General features: G+C 38.0%; 1 pseudogene; it reads left to right on the forward strand.

Moving 5' to 3' along the window:
* Window positions 1-15,863, forward strand: part of LOC116086259 — a 167,120-nt pseudogene that overhangs the window by 9,650 nt on the left and 141,607 nt on the right.

Here is a 15,863-nt window from a genome sequence, read left to right on the forward strand (position 1 = left end):
CATGCATACACACACACACACATACACACACACACACACACACACACACACACGTAAAGTTTTATGATACAGAATAAACTAATCTTGCCCTAAAACAGTGGTTCTCAGCCTGTGAGTTGTGACCCCTTTGAGGATCAAGCAAGATTTTCACAGGGGTCCCCTAAGACCGTTGGAAAACACAGATATTTACATTACAGTTCATAATAATAGCAAATTTATTCACAAAAAATGCAAGCAATATTATGAAGTAGCATCAAAAATAATTTTGTGATTATACGGTGGTCACAACCTGAGAAACTGTGTTAAAGGGTTGCAGTACTAGGAAGAGTGAGAAATAACTAGAAGGTTATTCTGAAAGAAGGGGATTAAAGAAGTAATTATCTGGCTTATTTTCTGAGAATTACCTGAAAATTTCCAGGTAGAACCAACTATGAGTCCTTTTTTTGAAAAGAGAGACATTAATATAGAGTTGTAAATTATAATATAAACATCTTTTAAAAATAGCCTTACTTAGAAGGGTGAGGAAAAAGATCAGAGTTCAAGGTCAATCTAGCCTACATTGAGGGATACTATCTTAGAGATGTAGGTAATCATGTTTTAATAAGTTATATTATATATACATTCAACATGGCTTATAAGAAATACATTTCCAGATGTGATTCCTAATAGTTTTAAGTACAAGCCATCTTCAAGGAGGAATTGTATTATACTAAAATACAAAATGACAGTCTCTAGAATTATTAAAAATTTCTCTCCTAATTAAGTACTGAACAAAGGAGGCAGAGAGAATTTACCAAGATGCATGTAGAACAGTATTTGTGATATAAAAGCAACTGTTCCGCCTAAGGACCCAGAACAAAGTGGTCTTTCGTCCTTTGCTACACAATGCTTTCATATGTCCACAATCAATTTGTTTTCTATATATTAGAATTCAAAATGAAGGGAGAAAGTGATCAGTGCATTTCAAGTACAGTAGAGGTGTGTGGTTGGTTAATTCATTGACCCATTAATTACATAAAAAAGGAAGAATAATGACAAAAGTTGAAAAGTATATGAATTATAGAGTAAAAATAGTCACTTCAATAGAAGGACTTCTGGAAAATTTTTTAAAGTATTCTGCATTGTAATATTTTAATTTGTTAATACTATTTATTTGGTTTACATATTGTTAAGTTACTCAACTCATCTTTGATTCTTTGTATGTACTCCTTCTAAACCTCTGGTGTTTCTGATCCATGCTAAAGTTTGAGAACCACTGGCTGAGACAAGTCTGGTGGCAGAGAGAGTTCTGTGTGGCAGAGAGCAAGGTTTCTGTTCTGTGGTCCGTCTCATCTTCACAGCCTCTGAGTCTCATGGAAGGTTGGCAGAGTCTCCTCTATAGACAGACATCAGAGAGACAGGGTCTGTGTACCGGCTGAATGAAAGTTTGCCTTGTTAGCAAAGAGTCCCCCAAACATCAGTTCATATTCTCAACTCACCAGGTTCTTCCAAGGCCTACAGATCCCTTAGTCTATTAAATTATATTATCCATGACTGGAAACTGGTATAGGTTTTTAAGAAGGTTCTTATGTGATTCTTATGAATATCTTGACTAAGGACCACTTGGCAAAATCCCAATACAGGGATTCCATCAGAGACCTTGTGGCTCCATTGGTAGCCATACTACTGGACACCTAGTGAGGTTAGCCAGCCAAGACCTCTGGAAAATGGCAGGATACCTCTGACTAAATTCAAGATTTCTCTGACTAAAATATCTTGATTCTGTGCAACGCAGAACCTCTACCAACTAGGGCAGTGGTAATCCCATGAGATGGACACAAAAGCCAACTGCAAAAAAGTAAACCTTGAAGAGAGAGGGTTTATTAGTGGTAATTATAATGGTCAAAGAGAAACTGAGGCAATAGAAAAGAATTTCTGTAGTCAATGAATCAAGGTTCCTAATGGCTGTCCACTTGAACCTGTTGTGAAACTCCACTCCACACTGAGGAGACAGCACTGCACAGGAGTAAATGTTCCTCAAGGCTGCCGGGGATAGAGACACTTCATTAAAGGAGACTGCATCTAGCATCTTTATTTGTATTTTTCTTTTTTTTTAAATGCCTGTCTCTCAGCAAATGGAATCCTGCATTTAAGTAGTTGTAGTTCTTCACAGAGCTGGGACTAAGCAGTCTGGCTCTGGAGGATTCTGCCGGAGGTTCTCTAAGTGAAACTCTAGTCTCTTAGCCAAAAAGTTATGGAAACTATATTCTAACTTGGTCCTCTGATCTGCTGCCTAATTTTCCAGAAATCAAATGTTATCTCTTCCTTTTTCCATCAACAAAAACAAGGGACACATGCACTTAAGAGAAAAATGGCCGTTATTATTAAATATTATCTTCCTCAGTCAAAAGAACATTTGGTTCTGAGCTGTATAATTTCTAAAGATACAATTATACTGTGTAAAGCAAGGTTTTTCTCTTTTGAATGAGGGGGTGAGGGCAGGAGATGCCAGATGTACTTCTTGCCCCAGTTTGCTCAGTGCACTGATTCCCCTTTCCCCATGAACACTTTCTAATGACTCCCTGCTGGCCCTGGTGGCCTTGGGTCAAAGTATTTGACCTTGTCTTCTGTTTGCTCTGCAGTGTCTGGTTTAATACCTTCCTACTCACTCCTTCTTGATCTGATTATTGAAATCTCAACATATCCTCATCTTCACATAGGACCACTACCTTGTGCCCAAATGGCTTCCTCTTTCATATCAACATGGCTAACTACTCTCTTTATTCCTGATCCACTTTACTTTGTTCTGGAAGTCTATTCTGCTGTTTCTTTAAAAATTTATTTTGTATGTGAATGTATGTATGTGTGTGAGCATGCTATGTGTGCACATCTGTGCACTGCTGTAAGCTAGAGAAAGATAAATTGTCAAGTGTGCTGCTCTAACACTCTTCCATGACAGAGTGTCTCTTGATGAACCTGGAGTGAAACTTGGTGCTATTAAGACTCACTGATTCCATTTGTAGTCACCTCACTGCTGAGCTCATGGCATGCACTTAAGGATGCTTGGCTGTGAACTCTGGTACTTGGCTCATTCAGCAGACACTCTTACCTACTGTGTCATCTCACCATTACTTCCACACCACTTACCATTCTCTTGACTCCTACCTCCATTCCTGTTTCCCTGTGAAATACAGCAAAAATCTAGAACAACAGTAGAAAACACATTCATTTTAGCTTCCTCTTTGTGTTTTCAAAATAATTTTGAATTGCTCCATTTTTTTATAATTTCTTCTAGTTTTCTATTTTATTATTATAAACTTTGTGACTACATCTTTACCTACTATTTATTTCAAATAATACTTCACATGAAAATGAGAGATTGAAACACACAAAGACCAATGATGCTGAGATATGGAATTTAAATCCCCCATGAGTTGTGAGGGCTGTAATGGTAAATTACACACTCTGGTGCTCTTAATACTTGCACTTCTCTGTTCTTCCTATTGGTTGCAGTACCATGCAATACTCACCCACTCAGTATTACATCCCTTGTTGGAGAATGGCATCTCAGCCTTGGTATCAATGACTACCAGCTGTATCTCCTATGGCTTCAGAACATCATTGTGCTACAACGTATGTTGGCAGTGGCTAAGTCATGTAACAAGCATGAAGCCACTGCTCATGTACTTATTGGTGGATCTAATTTGACAGAAAGATGACTTTATGACTGAGTGCTAAGTAGCTGAGCATACTGACACACCCTTGCCTAGTAGGATTAGAAAGGATAACAAAGACAAGGAAGGAAAATCATAATCCTGAAACGTAGATCAATTCCGGTAACTTTTGACTTCTACAAGATACAACGCAACATATTCCACTTCCAACATATACTGGGAAGTTATATTGGGAATTCATTTCTGGCCTTCTCTGTTTGACATCAAGTAGAGGCAGAGAACAGAAATCTATGTTGTTCACAGGCACAACATAACAACCATTGATTCAAGCCTATACCCATGGCTTTTCTTCACCAATAGCATTCAACTCTTCTGAAGCTGGACAGAGCTGAGAGATGCTGGGGACAACTGGAGAGGAGATCTCACCTATTGGACTTTGCTGTGGTAGGTGTTACATGATGAGTGCTGGCATAACAAATTTTTAAATTCTTTGACAATGTCATACATCTATACAGTGAACATTGGTCATATTTACTTACCACTCATTTCAACTCTCATTGGACTCTCCTGACATACCTCCCTCACAACTTCATTCCCTCTTCTTTTTAATAACTCATTGAGTTCAACTATGCTCCCCATATGCACATGGGTATGGAGTGAATCTGTGCAGGCATGGACAACCTACCAGTGGAAAAAAAATGGTTCTCACTGGGCAGGGCTACTATTATGATTGTGACAATGCAATGTGATGTTCTGTTCTATTCTATCCAGTACAGTCAGGTTTAGTACTGTGTGCACCTCCTCTGTTCAGATTTTCATGGCTATAAACAGTTCTATTTTGGTTCTGTTCAGATCTATTCCATTCTGTTTAGTTTGTTTGCTATAGTTTAGCTCTGTTCTATTTGGTTCTATTCAGTTCATTTTCTATTTTGGAGAAAGGGGTCTCTCCAATGTGAATGGCCATTGTTGAGAGAACGATCACATCAATAGCCAATCTGCATACCACTATATAAACACACAAACATGCACATATCTGTACATGTGTGTGTGCATGCATTCATACAGAACACAGAGCACACACACACACACACACACAGAGTGAGAGAGACACACAGACCAAGATGTATTGATTCTATCATTCCTGTTCCTTTAGAGAACTTTTATTAATAACTATATAAACAAAATAAAAAGTATGTATATATAATTTTAAAGGTAATTTTGACATTTATTTATAAATTCAGACCTAGTTTTAAGAAGTTCTCTAAAATAAGAAAAAATGCTTTGATCTAATTATGGTGATTATCTGAACATGTTTAAATCTGTTTGAGTGATAAAACTTGCCTTGAGAAAAATATTGTCCTGACTGGTGTCATACCTCTTTCCTGAGAGGCAAAAGAATCAGTGATGGGCATATACTCACCTCTGAGTGCCAACTCGTCAGTAATGATGGGTTTGAACTAAACACTCAGCTCGAGATTGTGGGGTTGCACTCAAATTCTGAGAGGCAATCAATTCTCTCAACAAAGGACAATCATGTGACTCTTCTTAGAGACTCCCTGGAAGGAGCCCATTTCCCTTTTGTCTTCTTGAACACTGAACACCTGTTGGCTATCTTATTTTACATTGTGTGCTGGATATGTCATTTCTCTTCTGAACATTGTGGGGAATTTAGAAACAGACATTGGACACTTGTTTCTGACAGAGGAGGCCCTTTACTGTTAGTTTTTCATAGAGGCGGTGCTAAGACATTTGCCGTAGAATGTGTGTGCAATAAATTTCATGGGGATTGAACCCAGAAGTTTGAAAAAATAATATACAGTAACCTCAATGCCTTCGTTTAAGGAAGGATTTGCTTAGCTAGTCTGAAAACATAGTAAACAGAAAGGATTTGGTAATGTACAACAATATATATTTGAACTTGTACTATCTAAATCATCATAAATTAAAGAAACCCACATATAATAATGGATTCTATTTGCAGCAAAATACCTGGACTCAATGCCTGGATTTACAAAAAGCTCTTACAATAAGCTTAAAAAGGTAGACAATATAATAAAGAAATGTGTTAACTGTTTATATATGCAAATTTCAACAGGATATAACCAAATGTTCATTAACATATAAAAGATTACCCAATTAATTAGTAATCAGAAAAATGCAAATGAAAAGAACAATGAAATTACCTTAACTGTTTTGGAAAGAAAATGTCTAAAGTCTAGCAATACTTTGCTGAGAGTGTGGTATGAGGAATAATCACACATATTTTTAGTGGGAGTATAAATTTGTTGGCATTTTGAAAAAACATGTTTGGCATTTTCCAGTAAAATTGAAAACATGCTTAACTTATTATCCAGAAATTCTTCCTCTAGGTATATAATCTAGAAAAACATCTTGCAGATATCAACTGAGATTTACTTACAAGGCTGTGGGTGTCAGGATTTTATTTCTTGTCTCAAGTGAAAAATTATCCGAATGCCCACCAACTGTGGCATGGGTAAATGGTAGCATAATCACACAATAAAAGAGTATTCAATGATGCAAATGAGGATGATTTTACACAGTACTCATGGATATACTATAAAGATGATGTACATGGTGGCACAGGACTTTAATACTAGCACTGTGGGAGTTGAGGCAGGATATGTACCCAGATCAAGGCCAGCCTGAGCTACACAGCAAATAGCCAAACATCTAAGACAACAAAGCAAGACCTTGTCTCAAAAGATTTCAAAATATGAAAAGCAAAGATACTGATAGATATAAAAACAATATAGAGAGTAGCATTCTGTTTATAGGTAGTTCAAGAGCTGACCTATATGGACTGGGAATACATTCTTGAGGAAGATACACTGAAAAAGAGATGCTAGTGGCTATAGCAAAACTTTAGATAGCTAGTGTGTCTAGGAGGAGAGTGGGGGATGATGGTGTGAGGGCCATATGAGAGGCCTTCTGTTATGCCCTCAATACTTGACTACCTAATGTAGTAGTGACTGAGGTCTGGCTTTATTTCAAAATGCAAAACTTTAGATTATAGTGAATCAAAGATCTTAATTTCAAACCTGAAATATTGAAGCTTCCAGGAAAAAAAAGTAAATAATGTTCTCCTTCAATATATAGGAACAAAACTTTCTGATCAGGATTTCAAAAGCGTAGGAGTTATTTCCAAAAATCAATAAATAGAAGCACATAAAAGTAAAAACTTCTGCATGGCAAAGGAAAGTAGCAACAGATCTAACACACAGCCCATGGAATGGGACATAATCTTTGCTAACTACATCTCAGATAGGTGGTTGATATCTAGACTACATAAACAACTAGAAAAATTAAAAACCCTAGAATCAAAATTGATGGGTCACAAATGGGCTGATAAAATGGACAGTTCTCTAAAGAAATACAAATGACCATTAAATTTAAAAAATGTTCCACATTCCAATCCTTTAAATATATGCAAATTTTTATATATTGCATCTTGCTCTAGTTAGAATGGCTCAGATCAAAATGTCCAACGACAAAAGAGTTAGTGAGGATATAAGCAAAGAGGAAGCCTCATTCATGGCTAGAAGAAATGTAATCTAATTTAGTCATTCTGGAAATAAGTGTGGAAGTTACCAGAAAAACTCAAAACTTAAAAGTAAGAGTATAACTTTGGGCTGATGTGATGGCTCAGTGGGTAAGAGCACTGACTGCTCTTCTGAAAGTTGTGAGTTCAAATCCCAGCAACCACATGGTGACTCACAACCACCCATAATGAAATCTGATACCCTCTTCTGTGGACTCCTTTATAATAAATAAATCTTTTAAAAAAAAAGAGTATAACTTTTATGTAACCCAGGCATACATTTCCTGGACACATTACCAAGGACACTATATCTTACTACAGAGAAACTTGCTCATCTGTGTTGATCACTGCATTATGTATGCAGTATCAGGAAAGTGGAAAAAAACACTAGCTGCCTATGAGCAGATACATGCACACAATAGAATTGTATTCATATGTAAAGGAAGTGAACAGAATAAAATTTGTAGAGAAATGAATGGAGCTTGTTATATGTTGTTTATGCTACCACCTCTGCTCTGGAACTGGCTGAGGTACCAACCCCCACCTAACTTCCCTTTCTCTCTACCTGTCTTTAGCTCTGGGAGGTGACCATGCTACCAGCTTCCACCCAGCTTCCCTTGAATCTGAGGTTAAAAGACACACAGACACAGTTTGTTCCTTTACAATTTACCTTCTTGGCATAATTGCTGGGTGTTACTGTCTCCCACCTAGAAAGCCATGCCCTTATTATTTTTATCTCTGTCTCTCCACCTGCCCTTAAACTTCAGTGGTTAGTCCCACCTCACCCCTGCTAACCATTCATGACCACCTGCCTTTAGTGGTGGCCACCCACCCCATTTCTTCCTGAGACCTCACATGGTTTCTGTGTTCTTCTTCCTCCAAAGCATGGCAGAAAAACTCCTCTCTCCTTCCTTGTATCTGACTTTTCCTCCTGGGACACAGAAGTACCTTCCACCCAGCAATTAGCCCCTGACTTTCTTTACTGACAAACCAAGAACCAGCTGGGGAACAGGACCTTACCATCAGAAGCTGGAGAGATGTATATTAAGTGAGATAACTCAGATTCAGAGAGACAAAAATTTCATGTTCTCCCTCATATGTGGACCCTAGTTCATAATATATATATATACATATATATATATATGTATATATATGTATATATATACATACATATAAGTTGGGATGAGTATGGGCTATAAAACTATAAAGGAGGTCAGAAATAGAGAGGAGAGAGGGGAAAAGAAAAAGGGGATGGAGAGGATACAAGGGACATGGAAGCATAAAAGAGGCTATGGGGATGGTGGAATAGTAAAACAGGCTGTTGGGGTGTAGGAAAAAAGGCCAGGGAATGTGAATCAGCAATACAAGTTTTGTTTGAAAAGTAGTAAAGTAGTGTAATAAAGCATAATACTATGATTGCTAACTGCAGAAACATAAATGTTTAGTTACAGTATTTATCATACTTTCCCTGTGCATATTATAGCAACAACAAACAAATAATTAATGATTAATGTCATTGTTATAGGGGGAACAGGAATCTTCCTGTAATGGGACAATAGAAAATGTTTAGTAAATACACAGCTTATGCTGTTATGTCAGGAAACACATGGATGAAAAGAGAAGCCTCCAAAGAGACAAAGAGACACAAGGAGGAACATATTGTCCCACACATTATCTGTCTGACAGGTGGCTTCAGGTTTGAAATCAGAACCAATTATTTGATCTCTGGCTTCCCTGTGACTGGGTATATCATTTCCAGGGCTGTAGCAAGATGGCTGAAATTTCAGTATATATTATACTCACCGGGGAATCATGGCATCACCCTATGAGAGGTAAAAGGTTTTTCCTACTCTGATTTTAAAAGACCTAGAAACTGTCTACATTGTCCCAAGTCTGTTGAACTCTTAGCCTTGCTGTCTTTGTCAACCATCCCTTCTGTCTTGGCTGGTTCTGTGTGTCAACTTGACACAAGCTAGTATAATTAGACAGGATGGAACCTCAGTTGAGGAAATGCCTCCATGAGATTCAGCAGGAAGTCATTATCTCAATGGGGGAGGGCCCTCCCCATTGTAGATGGTGGTCCTGGGTTCTTTAAGAAAGTAGGCTGAGCAAGCCAGAGGAATAAAGCCAGTAAGCAGCATCTCTAAATGGCCTCTTCATCAGCTTCTGCCTCCAGGTTCCAAACCTGCTTATGTTCCTGTCCTGACTTGCTCCAATAATGGATTGTGATATGGAAGTGTAAATCTTTTCCTCTTCTACTTACTTTTTGTTCATGGTGTTTCTTCACAGCACATCCTGACTAAGCCAACTTGTGAAGTAGGAATGAAATTAATTCTCCATGATGGAGGGGTTGATAAATAAATGTCAACAAACTTAATAGCAGAGCTGAGTGGGAGCTAAGGTTCAGCCAACAATTGGTAAACTGAAAGGCTTGTTTTTGTGCATGCTGGCAGAAGGCATTGTTCTGGTGGGGTACAGGTGAGAACAATTCCTCTGTGCTGTAGAAAGAGTCTGATACCCACAGGCCTGCTAGTGGTTGAGAAGATGTCAGCACATAGAAGTTTACAAAAGTAGGCTCAGGGGCCTACTGGGTTTTGAAATATAAAGTGACTACCCTTTGCTTAGGGAGATAGGAGCACTGTATATCAAAACTGTTTACCAGACTCGTCTTTATATAGGAAGGACAAAGAGCATTTTGTGGTTCTGTTCTAAACAAAAAACAAAAAACAAAAAACAAAAAACAAACAGTCTTAGAGTTCCTATTACTGTGAAGAGTAACCTTCATCACTCTTATAAAGGAAAACATTTAATTGAGGTTGGTTTACAATTTCAGAGGATAAGTCCATTAGCATCATAGTGGGAAACATGGCAACAGGCAGCTAGTCATGGTGTTGGAGAAGGTTCTAAGAGTTCTACATCTTCATTTACAGGCAGCAGAAGGAGACTGTGTACCACACTGTAGGTAGCTTGAGAATTATAGGCCCATCCCTACAGTGATACACTATCTCCAACAAAGCCTCACCTATTGTAACAAGGCCATACCTCACAATAGTGCCAGTCCCTACAAGACTATGGGGACCATTTTCTTTCAAACCAGCATATCAACCAATCCTTATCTGATGTTGTTTATTCTTTTGTGGTTCCTAGAGTTTATATAATAATGAAATTTCATATGTATATAATAAATAAAAATAAAAGCAAAACTTTCTAAAGGAAGAAGGGGATTAACTCTGGGAATTGGGGGCAGGGCTTAGGGGAATACAGGCTACACACAATTTATATCTTTAGAAAGATTTTAGAAACTAAAGAAACTCATTACTCTATATTATTTACATAGCTAATCAAACTTTTTAAATGAAGGAAACTTGTAGCAAGGCCTATGTATAATTCTTTTTCTGATGGTCACTGTGACTTTTATAGCTTCAGCTTGTCTGTGGGCCAGAGGAGTGAGTGAAGGCTGGCTGGAAATACAAGAGGGTTTGGATGATGTTCTCTCCTAAGGAAGTCCAAAAAGGCAATGTTCATGGAACAGTGTGGAGCTCTGTGACTGAGTCCTTGCCTAGCACACATTAGGACCTGAGTCTGACTCCAAGTTCTACAAACAATAAGCATAATGAAGTATTATTCCAGAATAAACACTGAAAGGAAGCATGGGGCATCTGAAGACACAGGAATTCAGAAGCCTGACTAAAGAACTTTCACAGTTATTTCTTAATATTTCTCAGTGTCCTTAGAGAAAATTTCTCCTGAGAAAACATGAATTTATGAGAAAACTCTATGAATAGAAAATTCTCTGGAAAGAAACAAGTGTCCAGTGAATTGATGTAATTTCTATTAGCTAGTCTTTGGCTCTTGGAGGAATCATTGTTTGTCCAGATGAAAAAAAAGTTCATTAAAACTATATATGTACATTTATACACCAAATTACATGTATTATATGTTTTTTGTTATTTTTGAGATGATATTTTAATTACATTTTTCCCTTTCCTTTTCTCCCTCCAAACCATCCCATATACCCTTTCCAACTCTCCTTCAAATTTATAGCCCCTTTTTTCATTAACTGTTATTGCACACATATATGTACTTGTATGTACATATATATTCCTGAATATAACCCACTAAGTCTGTAAAATGTTACTTATATAAATGTTTTTAGGAATACTGTTTGGTACAACAAAACTGATTGGTGTGCTCTTCCCTGTGGAAGACTGCGTTTCCCTCTCTCAGCTTTACTCAGTTGCCTGATTTTCCTTGTGTAGGATTGAGGTCTCATGGGATTTTCTCTGCCAATTTTGACATGTTTGTTGTTGCCCTTCTTGTTCAGCTCACATTTTTGATGACTATGTTGGTCATGTTGGAGACTTTATGATATCACATGGCAACTATGTCACACAGTAAAATCTCCAATCCTCTGGTTCTTTCAGTCTTTCTACCCCTTCTTCCACAATGCTTTTCTAGGTATAGGAGGATTTTAAACATATCCATTGAGATGGCACTCTAAAGATCTACATATTGATAGGTTGTAGTTTTTTATATTGTTATCTATCTGTTACAAAGAAAAGTTTCTTTGATGTCAGTTATATGTAGGCGTGAGAACAACTTTTTATAGAATGTTATGGAATATGCTAGTTTAGTAAATTAATGCTTACAGATGGAAATCTCAAAGATCCTGCCCCAGGCTGTCCCTCAGTTCCTGTGTCCTGAGGGCTTGGGGTATGTGTGTGTGTATGTTGGGGGGGAAGGCTTGGAGCAGAAGAGGTTGTCTTACCTGTTATCACAGTTGGTACTCCTGGGATACTAGCTCTGTCCCAGCGGTATTTGGGTATTGAGTGCTGTGGCACAGGATCAGCTCTGGACACTGTGGCAGGATAAAGAATTTTTAATTGACAATTTTCTTTCGAGTGTATCTCTGATGAATTTTTCTACAACCAGTTTGGTCATGACAGTGTGTATATTTGTGATCACACATAATAAAGAAGGTGGTAAAATACATTTTAATCCCAAACTAGAAGAATCATAAGAGATTGTTGTTTCAATTATTGTCATTGGTTTAATTCTATCTCCCCCAACAGTTGTTCTATACGTGGAATCAAGAAATGTACTCTCACATATATGTGTTACACAATTCCAAGAATGCATCATGATGTGTGGGAGGCTCCCACTAATCCTCTTTAAATAGAACATGTCAATCTTTTCATTTTATAGATGTGAGATGGAAAAAGGGCCCAAAAAGATAGATGTAAGTACCTCCAGCTACTCTGCAGCAATCCACATGTAGAATTGTGCTTAGGCATGTAATAGTGCACTTTTTGCCCCTTCTAAATTATGCAAGAAGAATTTCCCTAAAACACTACCTCATATCAAGATGTGGTTAACTGTGTGCAGAAAAACTGATGTCAATGAAGACACTGGGTCTTCCAGTCTGGACCCATACTCAACTCACTCATGATTAACTACTCTCAGTGGTACTGGTCATGTCTTTGAGTCACACTGAGCCTGACTGTGCATTTATCTTAGCACTAGCAATTTTGAAAACACACTGTACTCTCGATGCTGCTTTGAATGTGAGTGGCTGTATCAAGGCAAAATCAAGCCTTATTATAAGCTGAATTATAAGACAGATGTGTCAATGTGACAAAAATCTTGTCTTAATTAATGTTGTCAAATTGACACAAGCTGGAGTCATTTAGAAAGAAGGAACCTCAAATGAGAAAAATATTCAGTGTCATAGTTAGGGCAAGGAAACATTTAATAGCTACTGGCTTACAGGTTCAGAATTTCAGTCCATTGTCATCAAGGCAGGAAGCACAGCAGCATTCAATTGGGCATTGTGCCATAGGAACTGAAATTTCTACATCTTCAACCAAAGGAACCCAGTATCAGACTGATCTCAAACAGCTAGGAGAAAGGTCTCAAAACTGACCCTCATAGTGACACACTTCCTCCAACAAGGCCACACCTTCTCCAACAAGGCTCCTAATAGTGCTACTTCCTGGGCCAAGTGTATTTAAACCACCACTGTAATACTGTGATCATTTACTTGATTAATGCTTGATGTAGAAGGAGTTAGCTCACGGTGGTAAGTGCTACCCTTAAGCAGGTAGTCCTGAATTGTACAAGAAAGTAAGCTAACAAAACCATGAGGAGCCAGGCAGTAATCAAATTTCCTTCATGGCTTCTACTTCAGTTCCTGTTTCCAGGTTCCTACCTTGAATTCTTGCCCTGACTTTCTTCACTGATGGAGCAGGATCAGAACATTGCAAGATCAAACTAGCCCTTTAGTGCTCAACAGATGCTGTTGGCTGTGATGTTTTATGACAATAATAGAACCTCTAAGATAAGCCTGAAGGTTTTAACCTTAAGGAAAGAATGTTTGGTTTCTCAAATAAGTAAATGGTAAATATTTCACATCTCTTCATTAACTGTCTTATCCTTGTTTCTGATGTCCTTCACTCAAAAGTGAGACAAACGAAGCACAGTAAATATTACATTCTCCTAGCATGAGGGCCCATAGTGCCAATGAGACTATTTTCAAGAGTGCTTCACAGTCACCAGAGGAAAGGTGTCATTTTATCATCTGGCAGTATTGAGATCGAATTCTCTCCAGGACCTTCTGTTAAGGAGACTGCTTCCACTGAAAGTAAGTACATTGTGGGGGTGGATATTGGTGGGGGAGGGTACCCTGAAATGATCAGATTATACATTTGCATAAGAACACTGAAGAGAAGTTGCCAAGCAAAAGCAAATCCATCCAAAAGAAAAATGACGTCTGTTATAGTAGCAATGGACTGATTATTTTACTGTTAATGATAGAACTTCAAAATCTGAGTATACTGCAAATGTATTAATAGGACAACAGTGAATAGAACTAGCCAGTGTTTAATTCTAGGTACCAAAGTGAACAATTTCAGAAACACAAGAATTTCATGAATGTCAGTGACAATTCCATTACCATGTTTTAATCTTAAAAGGAAAATCATTCATTTGGACATGGCCTGTTTTTTGTTTGTTTGTTTGTTTGGTTGGTTGGTTGGTTTTGTTTTCACTATCTAGGCATGTGATATTAGGAGAGCAAATACAGGGTTCTAAGAACCTTTGCTCCTTTGAAAGTAGGAGTTCTTCCATTTACATTTGTTTTGAAAAAAGAGAGACATGTAAGTGCAAAGTATTCAGTCAGAACAAGGCTGTCACACAATTATTTTTTTAGTGTTTCCTAAAGTTTACATGGAAGGCATCTTTATAATTTACTGCAATTTCCAGATCACTAGAACTCTTAGGTAATGATTATTTTCTAATATCATATTTATATTAGTTCATTTTCTGTTATAACAAAACACCTGAACCTGAGTAATGTAACAAAAAGACTTGTTCTTAGTTATAGATCTGCAAGATAGAAATACGAGATCCAATGGCTCCATCTTAACAAAGCCTCATGTGGCATCATGGCACCACAAAAAGTAGCAGAAAGGTAGGCCAAAGAGCAAAGGACTCACAGGTGACACTGTGTGTTATAGCAATACTATCTTTTGGCAATTATTTGATCTTGTAAGAATAAGAGTATCCTGAATGAGGTTACCCAGTAACAAAAGAACACACATGGCATGCACTCACTTATAAGTGGATATTAACTCAAAAGTTCAGAATACCCAAGATACAATTCACAAACCACATGAAGCTCAAGAAGAAGGAAGACCACAGTGTGGATACTTCGGTCCTTCTTAGAAGGGGGATCAAAATAGCCACGATAGAAAAACAAAACAAAACAAAAAAAACCAAAAAACCAAACAACAACAACAAAAAAAAAACAGAGACAAAGTCTGGGGCAGAAACTGAAGGAAAGGCCATCCAGTGACTGTCCCACCTAGGGATCCATCCCATATACAGTTACCCAACCCAGACACTATTGTGAATGCCAACAAGTACTTACTGACAGGAATATAGCAGACTCCTGAGAGACTCTGCCAGTGCCTGACTAATACAGAAATGGATGCTCACAGCCATCCATTGGACTGAGCACAAAGTCCCCAATGGAAGAGCTAGAGAGAAAGAACCCAAGGAGCTGAAGGGGTTTGCAGCCCCATGGGGGAACAACAATATGAACTAACCAGTACCCCCAGAGCTCCCAGGGTTTAAACCACCAACCAAAGAGTACATATGGAGGAATTCATGGCTCCAGCGGCATATATAGCAGGGGATGGCCTTGTGGGACATCCTTGAGAGGAGGGACCCTTGGTCTTGTGAAGGATTGATACTCCAATGTCGGGGAATGCCAGGACAGGGAAGCAGGAGCAGGTGGGTTAATGAGCAGAGAGAGAGGGGATGGGATGTGGGGGGGGGGTTGCAGGGGATAAAATTTGCAATATAAATCACGAAAACATCTAGTAAAAATTATCTTAAAAATACATAAAATAAAAATTAAACTTAAAAAAAAAACAAGAGTTGCTGACTGTTTTGAGACTTATTCTGTCTTTTGATGGCAGCATTGGCTCCTCTTGAGGGCACTGCCCTCCCAATCCAGTATCTCTTATAGCTGCCAGCAGCCAACACCTTATCTCTCTGTGAGGTAACATTGGGAACTAAATTTCAGCAGTTTAGAAGGCTGAAACTACTTCCAAACTCTAAAATAATTATATATATATATATATATATAT

The sequence above is a fragment of the Mastomys coucha genome, unplaced genomic scaffold, assembly GCF_008632895.1.
Source record: "Mastomys coucha isolate ucsf_1 unplaced genomic scaffold, UCSF_Mcou_1 pScaffold12, whole genome shotgun sequence".
Lineage (NCBI taxonomy): Eukaryota > Metazoa > Chordata > Mammalia > Rodentia > Muridae > Mastomys > Mastomys coucha.